This window comes from Carassius auratus, chromosome 1 (genome assembly GCF_003368295.1).
Source record: "Carassius auratus strain Wakin chromosome 1, ASM336829v1, whole genome shotgun sequence".
Lineage (NCBI taxonomy): Eukaryota > Metazoa > Chordata > Actinopteri > Cypriniformes > Cyprinidae > Carassius > Carassius auratus.
The window spans coordinates 7,941,829-7,954,559 of record NC_039243.1 but is presented as its reverse complement, the minus strand read 5'-3'; the positions used below and the strand labels follow the sequence as shown (position 1 = coordinate 7,954,559).

Here is a 12,731-nt window from a genome sequence, read left to right as displayed (position 1 = left end):
TGTAAGCAACAAAAATGTTAATTTGTAAAAAGGCTGATGTCATGTGCATGAATATAATGTTTTTGAAGGGTGTTTGATGATCGCCAACTACTGGCCTGGCATGCATAACATAGTATTCTTTAGCATAGTGTTTTTTTGTTTGATTGTTTTTTGTCCAATGAAATCAATATTTTTATGTAAATTTTACTTAATTTTTTCATGTTATTCTACTCATTTTTAATGATTATTTCTACTTAATTAAAATGTTTTACATTTAATTAATAATATTGCTTGTAAAATTTTGACACAATTTTACTGAATAAATATAGGGAAACACTTTTTACAGTGTATGCTAAAGGATACTATGTTATGCATGCCAGGCCAGTAGTTGGCGATCATGAAACATTATATGCATGCACATGACATCAGCCTTTTTACAAATTCACATTTGTGTTGCTTACATAGATATGATAAAGGCATCATGTTCAAAAGGCTGTGTCTTAAGGCCCCCAAAACAGACTTATTGAAGACACCTAAAGTTCACAAACAGAATCAAAGGGTAAATTATTGGTTACCATTAGAGTGGTCAGTGTTTGCTTTAGTTGTGTTCTTGACCCTTGACGCTTTAATCTTACATTTTGCATTGCTGTTGTAACGCAGTTATAACAGCTAGACAAACTAAGAATAAAGATTTTGACACACAGTCACATCAAGAACCAGCGTATGAATCTCAAGAATGGTGACAAACAGCATATTCAGACAAACTGTAAGAATCACAAAACAAGCTACTGTAGAATTGTTGCTCATTATTTATTCATGCCGCAAAGCATGATGGGAGCCATAAAATTAGTTTTGATTGTTGGCACCCAGAATGCAGTGCAACATGCTTTTTGATGGCACCATTGTTGAGGTTCTCAGGCTGATTCTTGATGTTTGTGTGCCTAAATAAAAACACTTTCCTTTTTTAACAAGTTTTTGATCAGATGTGCTTCTAAGAATTTCTCTGATAATGTTGAAAACACCAGAGCTTATATTGTTCAATCACAGGATACATGCTATTGATAAGACACAACTCAAACCAAATGATGATGTAAAAACAAATAACACCACCTGGTCGCATTTCCTTCTTGGCTTATCTAGCTGCTATATCACAACTAGCAACTGAAGAAAATCTGTTTAAAACTTTAACGGTCAAGAGTCCAACTAAAGCAAACACTGACCACTACAATGGTAAGCAAATTATTATTATTTTTTTCATTCAGTGATTCGGTTTGTGAACTTTAGGTGTCTTCAAGAACTGTTTTGGGGGCATTACAACCTTTTGAACATGATGCCTGTATCATATCTATGTAAGCAACAAAAATGTTAATTTGTAAAAAGGCTGATGTCATGTGCATGCATATAATGTTTCATGATCGCCAACTACTGGCCTGGCATATTCTTTAGCATAGTGTTTTTTTGTTTGTTTGTTTTTTTTTCCAATGAAATCAATATTTTTATGTAAATTTTACTTAATTTTTTCGTGTTATTCTACTTATTTTTAATGATTATTTCTACTTAATTAAAATGTTTTAAATTTAATTAATAATATTGCTTGTAAAATTTTGACACAATTTTACTGAATAAATATACACTGTAAAAAGTGTTTCCCTATATTTATTCAGTAAAATTGTGTCAAAATTTTACAAGCAATATTATTAATTAAATTTAAAACATTTTAATTAAGTAGAAATAATCATTAAAAATGAGTAGAATAACATGAAAAAATTAAGTAAAATTTACATAAAAATATTGATTTCATTGGACAAAAAACAAACAAACAAAAAAACACTATGCTAAAGAATACTATGTTATGCATGCCCGGCCAGTAGTTGGCGATCATCAAACACCCTTCAAAAACATTATATGCATGCACATGACATCAGCCTTTTTACAAATTAACATTTTTGTTGCTTACATAGATATGATAAAGGCATCATGTTCAAAAGGCTGTGTCTTAAGGCCCCCTGAACAGAGTTATTGAAGACACCTAAAGTTCCCAAACAGAATCAAATGGTAAATTGTTGGTTACCATAACAGTGGTCAGTGTTTGCTTTAGTTGTGTTCTTGACCCTTGATGTTTTAATATTACGTTTTGCATTGCTGTTGTAACTCAGTTATAACAGCTAGACAAACTAAGAATAAAGATGATCAGGTAGTGTTGGTCATGCTGTTACATCATCTTTGTTCTTCCTGTATATCTGAACTCCTTCAGAGTCTGATCTCTGAGACAAGATAACACTCATTATGGCAGCCCTGTGATTCAGCAAAAAAAAAATTAAAAAAAGTGGAATTTTCAGTATAAACCAGAGTTTGAGAATTCTGTTTAAAACAGCGAAAGGGGAACTTTCTTTTGACACACAGTCACATCAAGAACCACCGTATGAATCTCAAGAATGGTGACAAACAGCATATTCAGACAAACTGTAAGAATCACAAAACAAGCTACTATAGAATTGTTGCTCATTATTTATTCATGCCGCAAAGCATGATGGGAGCCATAAAATGAGTTTTGATTGGTGGCACCCAGAATGCAGTGCAACATGCTTTTTGATGGTCACCATTGTTGAGGTTCTCAGGCTGATTCTTGATGTCTGTGTGTCTAAATGAAAACGCTTTCCTTTTTTAACAAGGTTTTGATCAGACGTGCTTCTAAGAATTTCTCTGATAATGCTGAAAACACCAGAGCTTACTTTGTTCAATCACAGAACACATGTTATTGATAAGACACACCCAACTCAGACCAAATGATGATGTAAAAACAAATAACACCACGTGGTTGAATTTCCTTCTTGGCTTATCTAGCTGCTGTATCACAACTAGCAACCAAAGAAAATCTGTTTAAAATTTTAAGGGTCAAGAGTCCAACTAAAGCAAACACTGACCACTACAATGGTAAGCAAATTATTATTATTTTTTTAATTCAGTGATTCGGTTTGTGAACTTTAGGTGTCTTCAATAACTGTTTTGGGGGCATTACAACCTTTTGAACATGATGCCTTTATCGTATATCTATGTAAGCAACACAAATGTTAATTTGTAAAAAGGCTGATGTCATGTGCATGCATATAATGTTTTCGAAGGGTGTTTCATGATCGCCAACTACTGGCCTAGCATGCATAACATAATATTCTTTAGCATAGTGTTTTTTTGTTTGTTTGATTTTTGTCCAATGAAATCAATATTTTTAAGTAAATTTTACTTAATTTTTTCATGTTATTCTACTCATTTTTAATGATTATTTCTACTTAATTAAAATGTGTTAAATTTAATTAATAATATTGCTTGTAAATTTTTGACACAATTTTACTGAATAAATATAGGGAAACACTTTTTACAGTGTGGTGTGTTTGACTGGCCAGCAAACTCACCAGACCTGAAGCCCAGAGAGAATCTATGGTGTATTGTCAAGAGGAAGATGAGAAACAAGAGAACAAACAATGCAGATGAGCCGAAGGCCACTGTCAAAGAAACCTTGGCTCCAGACCACCTCAGCAGTGCCACAAAATGATCACCAACTTTGACCTCCAGGTCGAATTGAGGAAGTAATCTAAGCAAAAGGAGCCTCTACCAAGTATTGAGTACATGTACAGTAAATTAACATACTTTCCAGAAGGCCTACAATTCACTAAATGTTTATTATTTTTATTATTGGTTTTTGAGTATTCAAATTTGTTGAGATAGTGACCCACACAGCAAAAGGATCCGCCGCGGAGGTATTGCGGCTTCCGAAATGGACCCGCGAAACGGACCCGTATCGGCGTCCACTTGCGCGCAATGACGGATCCGAGACGAAGGCGGATCGCGGACCCGCCGTTGCTCCGCGCTGCATCCGCTCCGCATCCGCGATTAAAACCTAACCTCCACGGCGCACATTGAAACATGTATCCGCCACGGACTCCTAAAAATATACTGTCTCATCTTGCCAAGTAACCATGTTAGAGATCAGTGTCTGCTTTAGTTGGGCTCTTGACCCTTATTTCTGTCTTAGTCTTTTCTCTGGCTGTTATAACCATGTGTTTCTAAAACACATTTTTTTGTAACTCAAAAGCCCAGAAGAAATAAGTGTTAACCTGTACCTAGGTGTAGGTTGTTACACTTTATGTTGGTGGTGGTAATCATCCATTGTCGAGCTGTACAGAATCCACCCTCCGATGAAATATGTGTTGTGTAATTTGATTGATTGTAGTAAAAGTGATTCTAAGAGCCAGTGATTCTGTTATAATCAGTTAAGCTGAACGATTTTTCAAACTGGTCTTCTACGGTGTCAAACAGTCACACAAAGACATCAATAATCAGATTATGAATCTCAACAATGGTGACCATAAAAAAATGTTGCAGAGCATGCTGGGAGCCATGGATGAGTTTTGTTCTACAATCTCCAGCAGCATGTTTTTTTCGTCACCATTGTAGATGATCATATTCTGATTATTAATGTCTGTGTTTGACCAGTTACTGGCATAGAAGAAAAATCTACGTGTACAAAATGTTTAGAAAGTCACTTTTATATTAACAAATTATCACAGAGTCACTTGCTCTTAGTGTCATTTTTACTAGAACCACTTCTACTAATTACACAACACCTACTTCAGAGATTAAACTCCATACAGTTCAATGATTGTGAATAATAATGAATAATTATCACAACCGATATAAAGTAGCAACAACCTACACCTAGGTACAGGTTAACACTCATTTCTTCTGGGCTTTTGAGTTACAACAAATGTGTTTTAGAAACACACGGTTATAACAGCCAGAGAAAAGAATAAGACCGAAATCAAGGGTCAAGAGCCCAACTAATACAAACAGTGATCTCTTACATGGTCACTTGGCCAGATGAGACAGTATTTTTAGGAGTCCGTGGTAGTATTTTTAGGAGTCCGGATATATGTTTCAATGTGCGGGTCCAAAACGGCCGGCGGGTCCGCGATCCGCCTTCATTTCGGATCCGTCATTGCGCGCAAGTGGAGGCTGATACGGGTCTGTTTCGCGGGTCCATTTCGGAAGCCGCAATACCTCCGCGGCGGATCCTTTTGCTGTGTGGGGAATTGTTGAGTTTTTGTTAAATGTGATCCAAAATCTAAACAATTAAAAGAACCAAAGACTTCAACTACTTCAGTCTGTGTGCCCTGAATTTATTTAATACATGACTTTCACAATTTGAGTTGAATTACTGAAATATATAAATTAAATAATAAAAAAATAAATAAAACTTTTCCTCAACATTCTAATTTGAGAGGCACCTGTATGTTTTTTAATCACTAATCATCCAAACTTTAAGCAGTTAGCAGCATTAACACAGCAGTGACCATCTGAACTGTGTTTCCTAAAGACCATGTGATGAAGTCAAGTTGTGAAAGTTAAATAAATTAGATATTAAAGGAATAATTCATCCAAAATAAAATTTTGACTTATTTTAATTTAACTTATTTTCTTTTTATGTTGGTATTGAATACACACACACACACACAAAATTATGTCCTTACTACAAAAAAAACAAAACAAAAAACATTATGGTAACAATATTACACATAATATTTTTGAGTGTTTTTTTAAGTATTGCTTTTTTTTTTGTAATGTTTTCTGCCTGAATAAATCATTCAAATTATCCTAAATTATATAATCTATGACTAAATTAATTTAATATTATTATTGCTAATTTATTTGATTTAAATTTGCTCATTTATTTTAAATTGATTATCAAAGGTCTGTGATTTTGAGCAAGGTCTGTTTGTATTTGACTTTTATCACCTTAAATTTTTTTAATGAAAATTTTAATTAAAAAAGTGCACAAGAGCAGCAGGACTCTCACTAGTGCTGGGCAATATGGAGCAAAAAATATATCTCGATATATTTTGCTATATCTCGATATGCGATATATATCTCGATATCTTTACAGGAAAAATAACCCCCCTAAAACTACTGCAAAAACAAATATGCCAAATATTACATGTTTAGGGTGTAATTATTTAAATGCATAAAAACAACTTAATTAGTTTAAAAAAATCTTAAAATAGCCTTATGTGAAATTTTTTCCCTTCAGAAATTCTGTGTATTTACATTTTTCTGGTTGTCAAATGAAGGCATAAAATATTTATTTAATTTATCTTTTAATTATTTACAATTAAGCAAACTTTATTTTTTGGTAAACAAAGGGGATTTACTATTAAAAATAAAACATGGAAGAAATGTTGTGTGATTATTCCTTAAAAGAATATGTTCATTTCATTTTAATAATAGTAGTAGTGGGCTATGTACATTCTGCTGAACAATAGTAAAATATTTCTGCCAAATACTTTTATTTTGACGGGTTTACCTTTACAGTTCTGTGTATGTGATTCTACAGTCTAAGATGTGATATGAGCTAGTTTTACTCAAATCAAATGGTCAGATGCTCATGAAGTGACTCTCGGTGCAGTTCTGGACATGTTCCTCATGTGTTCACATCTTTATCAGTGATAGGAAAGACGCTGAAATCAGCGCGAGCATCACGCACTTCCGTGTGTTTAATGAATGAAGACGCGCTTCTGCGCCATTCGTTAACACAGACACGCAGAACATGCAGGATTCATATTTAAATAGACTTTTCTGGGTTAATATTTGCAGATATTAGTCTATATCGCGATTTGATTTAAGTGCATGACCTACTTTTGATAATTCATTCAAAATTTAACCAATTCCGTGACATTCCGCGTTAAACTGTAAATACCGTTTTTATGACTGGATTCCGCGTTTTCTGCATCGCGGAAATCATTGGGCCCTACGTTAGACATCTGCCTTCTGTTCGTCCTACGCCTTAAAACCAAAGTATCTCCATATAATGGAGCCAGTTGTCCTTTTGTTTTTAGACTTTGTTTTTTAGACTAGTTCTATACACGCGAAGGGAGTGGGGACAAAAGCAAGGAGGCAGGGGCGAGCGAGCGGGGGCGAGCACAGCACAGAGAAGGCAAAGAAGCAAAGTGGCGGAATCAGAATTAAATATAAACAACATATCGATATATACGATATGTCAAAATCCATATCGTGTTTAAAAAATATCTCAATATATTTTAAATATCGAGATATCGCCCACCCCTATTTTAAATAATGGTAGATGAAGAATTTGAAGGTTATGAGAAGGGAAATATGGATGTAGGAAGATTTGAAGGGAGAATAGAATGAAAGGAGCAAAATAGAAAAGCTCAAGATTTGTGAATTGAAGAAGGAAAAGTATGTGTTATGTTTGGGGGACAATGCTGTATTTATAGAAGGGACCCAGCAGGCACAGTACATCAATGTGATGTCAGGAAGACGTTGGACTCCAACTAATCCAACGTCAGTCAGACGTCATATTTTGGTTAAAAATGAAAGTCGGGTTGACGTCTAAACCCAACTTTGTTTGACGTCAAACTCCGACATCAGACAGACATTGAATTTTGGTTTGAATAAGCACCACACTGCAACAAAGGGTGAAATGCATGGCAGCACATTAAATATCTCAAGATTTCAGCAGAGGAGGATTAAACAACTCCACAAACAGCATTATCAGCTTCACTTATTACTAACCAGACTGACTTTATTTCTGTCAGACATCTACAAAAGCTCTTGAAAATTAACAGGGGTTTAACTCTAATGTGTTTAATTTCTATAACATATAACAGTTAAACACCATAACAGTGATTAGTGTTTCCATTAGTTGGGCTCTTAACACTTATTATATATTTTGTCATTGATGTGACAGTTGTGTGTCAAGCACATTTGCAGCATCAAAGAACGCTAACGTGACATGAGATCAGGTGATGGCTGTTTTCTAGTGATGGGATTTATGGCTCTTTGAGGGGATCCGGATCTTCGCGATCCGTTCCTTTCAAAGAGCCGTTCAAAAGAATGGCTCTTTTGGCTCTTTTTAAATATTTAGTCAGTTTTAAGAAGCCAGCTTGGGAGCATCTCAGTTTATCCTGGAAATAATCACTGGGAGGTATTATGAGGTGAGATTTGTAGTCAAATAATTAAAGCTCAGATATCACACACCAATATCTGAGTTTGAATTATTCTGAAATATTGATTATTACCTCATTTCTCATGTGTCGACTATATTCCATAGGGTTGCACAAATCCCTCTGCTTAGACAGTGACATCATTATTTTGATTTACCTTTAGTACAAAGTGTGTGTGTGTGTGTGTGTGTGTGTGTGTGTAAAACTACGTTGACTTATGTTATTCATACAATACCTACTCACAAATAAACATAAAAAACAAAGCCGGCTGCAATGAATTTCTGTGCAAAACAGCTTTTACTACAAACACTTCCACACAAGAACATTGTTATCACACAAGAACATTTTGATAGAAAACTAAAAAATTTTTTAAGTAGATAAAATTAGAATAAATAAAATGGAAATGTCTACATACTACATACTATTACTACTGTAAACTTTGCAAATAGGACATCAGCCCCTTCAAGTCAATGAACAATAACAAAGTGGGCTGCAATGAATGTCTGTGGAAAACAGCTTTTAGTGAAACATTTCTATACAAGTACAGTATCACAAAAGAACATTTTTAATGATTTTAAAATAAGTTTTAAATGAACACAAAATGCAATGTAAATGCATGCACAACTAATAACTAATATCATCACGCTATAAAGGGTTGGCCTGCGCTGGGTGCGCCCCTCCCCCTATAACTGTTCTGTCTCCTGGCGGAGCTCATTTGTATGAACACGCAAAGGAAAAAAGAACGATAGAAAGAACGGCTCCTCTCCAGTCGCGACTCGGCTCCCATCGTTCATGTTTATGAGCCGTTCAAAAGAATCGGTTCGTTCGCGAACGTCACAACTCTACTGTTTTCTGTTAATGGTTTTATAATCATAAAAATAACTTGATTCACTGATGTTTTTACATTCATATTGCAAACACTGTGTTTCTGTCAAATGAGATCCAGTGGTATTATAACAATCAATTAAAATATTTAAACATGAGCTCAAAAAACTTAACCTATGCTGACACACACAGACATCAACAATCAGCGTATGAATCTCAACAATGGTGACATGCTTCATGCAGCAATGCATGCTGGGAGCCATGAGTTTTATATGGTGGCTCCCAGCATGCATTGCTGCATGAAGCATGTCACCATTGCTGAGATTCATATACTGATTATTGATGTCTATGTGTCTCAAAAGATTTTTCTCTCAAAATGCACGTAAAAAAAAAAATCAGAATGTCTTATCTGAAGGAAGAAAGTATTGTTTTTTGGAATATTGCTCATTATAAATTGGGTCAATGACAAGAAAAATTATCCTCAATCATTTTTCTTCATGATTATGAAAACTATATCACCTTATATTTGTTCATTGCTCCTTTTATACCAAATTATGTGTTTTGGTAAACACTATTACAAGAACCACAAACTTACTAAAACAAGAGTCAAACTACCCAACTAAAACAAACACTGATCACAATAATGGTGATCAAACATTTTCAAATAAAACATCAACATCGAAATCTCTGTTAATTCTCAAAAAATGACTTCTGTAGACGTCTGACAGAAATAAAATCAAACTGGTTAGTAATAAGTGAAGCTGGTAATATGTGTACTGCCATGCATTTCAACGTTTTTTTTTAATTTTTTTTGTGATGGTGTTTATTCCAGCCAAAATTCAGCATCTGCCCAATGTTGGAGCTTGACGTCAACAGTCGTTGGATTTAGACGTCAACCCGATTTTCATTTTCAACCAAAATCCAACGTCTAACCGACGTTGGAGTCTACATCCTGTGCCTGCTGGGATAGGTCTTTTGCCCTGGAAAACACTCAACCCACTGTATTTATTTTAACAGTCAGAAAGACAATATGTCATCCTTTTGACACAATCTGCTCCATCATGATATGCTGAAAAGAAAGTTAAATGTGGGGTGGACAGAGCAAGCTTGCTTTGCTCTGCCTTCCCATGTTATACGCTGCGCATGTGTGGCGCTGTTTTTCTTTCTGCCACAACAAAGACCTAGGTACTGACCAGGAATCTTAACCAAATACATCCATGGTCATTATTTTACTGGGCATAAATTTGCCCCGTGGGCCCACATTCAAATTTGTATACAGCTGTTTGGGCAAATTGATTGAATTGCCTCAGTGTCTCGTCAGACACTCTCTTTCATGCCATACAACACCATCATTCATACTTTTTCACACACTTTCACTCCCTTTTTTTTTTGCCAAAAACTTTTCTTTTCTTTCTTTCCTTCCTTTTTCCAAAATCTCATAGATGAATTTGTTTAGAATAATAGGCCTAGGCATTGGGCATTTGAGAGAGCCAATTATCATTTCTCAAATGTCATGTGTTTGTCTAATTTAAAGTTTAGTCAAATACTTTTTTGTTATTGCTCATGAGCAACTCTGAGAAGAGGATTGGAGATCTCTGCATCTTCTTGGATCCATGGCCATCAACATTTCCATCTTGTTATCCCCAGAGATGACAGTATATGTGATTACATGATTTTGGATCTTTGGAATAATTTTTTATTCATTATTATTTTATTCAGTTTTACCTTAGAATATTACCTTTAAACAAAATGGAGTGACCAATATTTCTATTTTCTCAACAATATATATTTTTTTCTATTGTTCATCAAGATACCCTTTTTTATTTTATTTATTTATTCTCTTCTTTCCCAAAGAGCTCAGCATTGTTGTCAAGTATTCAGTTATGCACTTTCCCCTAGTTGTTTAATTAAACACCCTTACTATGCCAAATCCAGCTCCATGTTTATCTGATTGGTGAGTTAAGTACTCACTTCTGTCTGTCAAAGTTATTATTTTTTCTTTAAGACATGAGGCTGGACTGGTACCTATTGAAAAGCAGATTGAGAGAGTTAGTTAAAACACAGAATTTAAAGAAATGCTGTGAGACCAGTGAATAATCAAGATTAAAACATAGTAAATAAAATAATTAAATAAAATAATTAACATTTGAAGCAGTCTCTATAGTGTTTATTGAATATGCAGGACCAGTGCACAGAAGGGATGGAAGTCCTTCTGGTTAGATCATCAGCCTGGGCTGTTGTACTGGGTTGTCAGTCTGTGATGGCACTCAAAGACCTGATGTTGTGGCATACGGTCTCCGTTGTTTTTCTGCTTCTTCTCAGTCTGGCTTCTGGTTGCTTTCTGCCAGAGTTTTGCATTTCATAATGTTCTTTTTACCCTCAGGAAAAGTCTCAAGTGAAAGATTCACCTTTTCCTGCTTTAATTCTTTCTCCATGCTGAAAAGTATTCTTCTCTTTCAGGAGGGGGGGGGGGACATCCATCAGCCCCTCCCTCTTCTTCTCTCTTCAGCTGTTTGCTGCTTTGCCATTCCTCGACAGACTCCATTTCATTGCTTTCCTTTGTCAAGACACTGTTCCGGAAGTCATCTGAAATTTGAACACTCAGAGACTGCATTAATCAAATGTACCTATGTAACTTCTGACCAAATTGTTTCTGAGCAGTCAGCTATTTTTCTAATTTTCACTTTTCAACCTCTTCTTTCAGTGGTTCCTTAATAAAAACAAAATCATCCGGTTGAAAACAGCAGTTCTCTTATTCTATGTTAGTAAAGCAAGTTCTTCATTGCAGGAAAGTAGCAAGCATTTTTTCTTCTTTGCATAATGCAGAAATCAGTTACCTTTATTATCTAAATATACTGCAATAAAATAAAATAAACATTCCTTTTATAACAGCATGACATGCATATGGTAAAATAAGGACTTCAATCATCATTTTTCTTCTATATTTGCATACATGATTCAGAATGATCTAGTATTTGTGAATTAATGTTTCCTAACCAACATGAAATAATTCCTATTACTGTAAATAAAATAATTTAATTTAATTCTTTAAGCAACTAGTTCCCTTTCTATTGTAAAATGCCTATAGCTTTTGAATCAAAATGTCTATTAACTTGGTCACCGAATCTTGCTTTCATTCCACATTGCACAAGTTATTTATTTTATTTTTTACATTTACACAAGCCCAATCTCTGAAACTCTGTAATGGATTAACTTTCATACTGTCCCAGGGATAACAAGACACAAATGTTAGATGTCTTCACATATTAGATTTAAAGTTTTAAGCACGTGCATCTTTTAAATGAATCTATTCAGACTATTCTGAATATTCAAGTTATTAAATAATAAATGCATGTCTTATTTTAATTGATTTATTATTATTTCTATATTCCACCATATCTGCCATCTCTATATTAGTCCATTTCTTGGAACATTTGTATTTATTTTTCTCTAAAACAACCTTCCTTCAGTTAACTTTATTGTTTTAGGGCTCCTGCACTTATCCTTTCTCAACACCAGTCTCTGTAACCTGATCACTCCCATGTGATGGTCCAGGAGGGGAGAGCACCTCTTGCTCCCCCCATGTAATACAACTTTAATGTGGAAACTTCCTCCCTTGCTCTCACTCCCACTGCGCTGAGCTCACAAAATTTTCTCCCCTTTCTCCCAGACATCCTAAATGCAAAAATCTATTATAGATCTTGGTTCAAACTTTATTGATGCTATTTTCCTAACCTCATTCACACTTTCTGCACTCTTTATTGAGCCAGAGTGCTTATTCTTGCATACTTTTCCCCTTTATCTAAGGGATAATCAGTCATTAATTGTCCTTTTATTATCAAGGCTCATCATACATTCATCCCTCTCAAGTGAATACTAGTTGCGTCCAACTCCACCCAGCCACCCTGAAGT

At 34.8% G+C, this 12,731-nt stretch overlaps 1 protein-coding gene across 1 annotated transcript in view; it reads left to right on the top strand.

Moving 5' to 3' along the window:
* Window positions 1-12,731, top strand: part of LOC113049479 (uncharacterized threonine-rich GPI-anchored glycoprotein PJ4664.02-like) — a 212,785-nt gene that overhangs the window by 163,985 nt on the left and 36,069 nt on the right. The gene's annotated exons all lie outside the window — the stretch shown is intronic.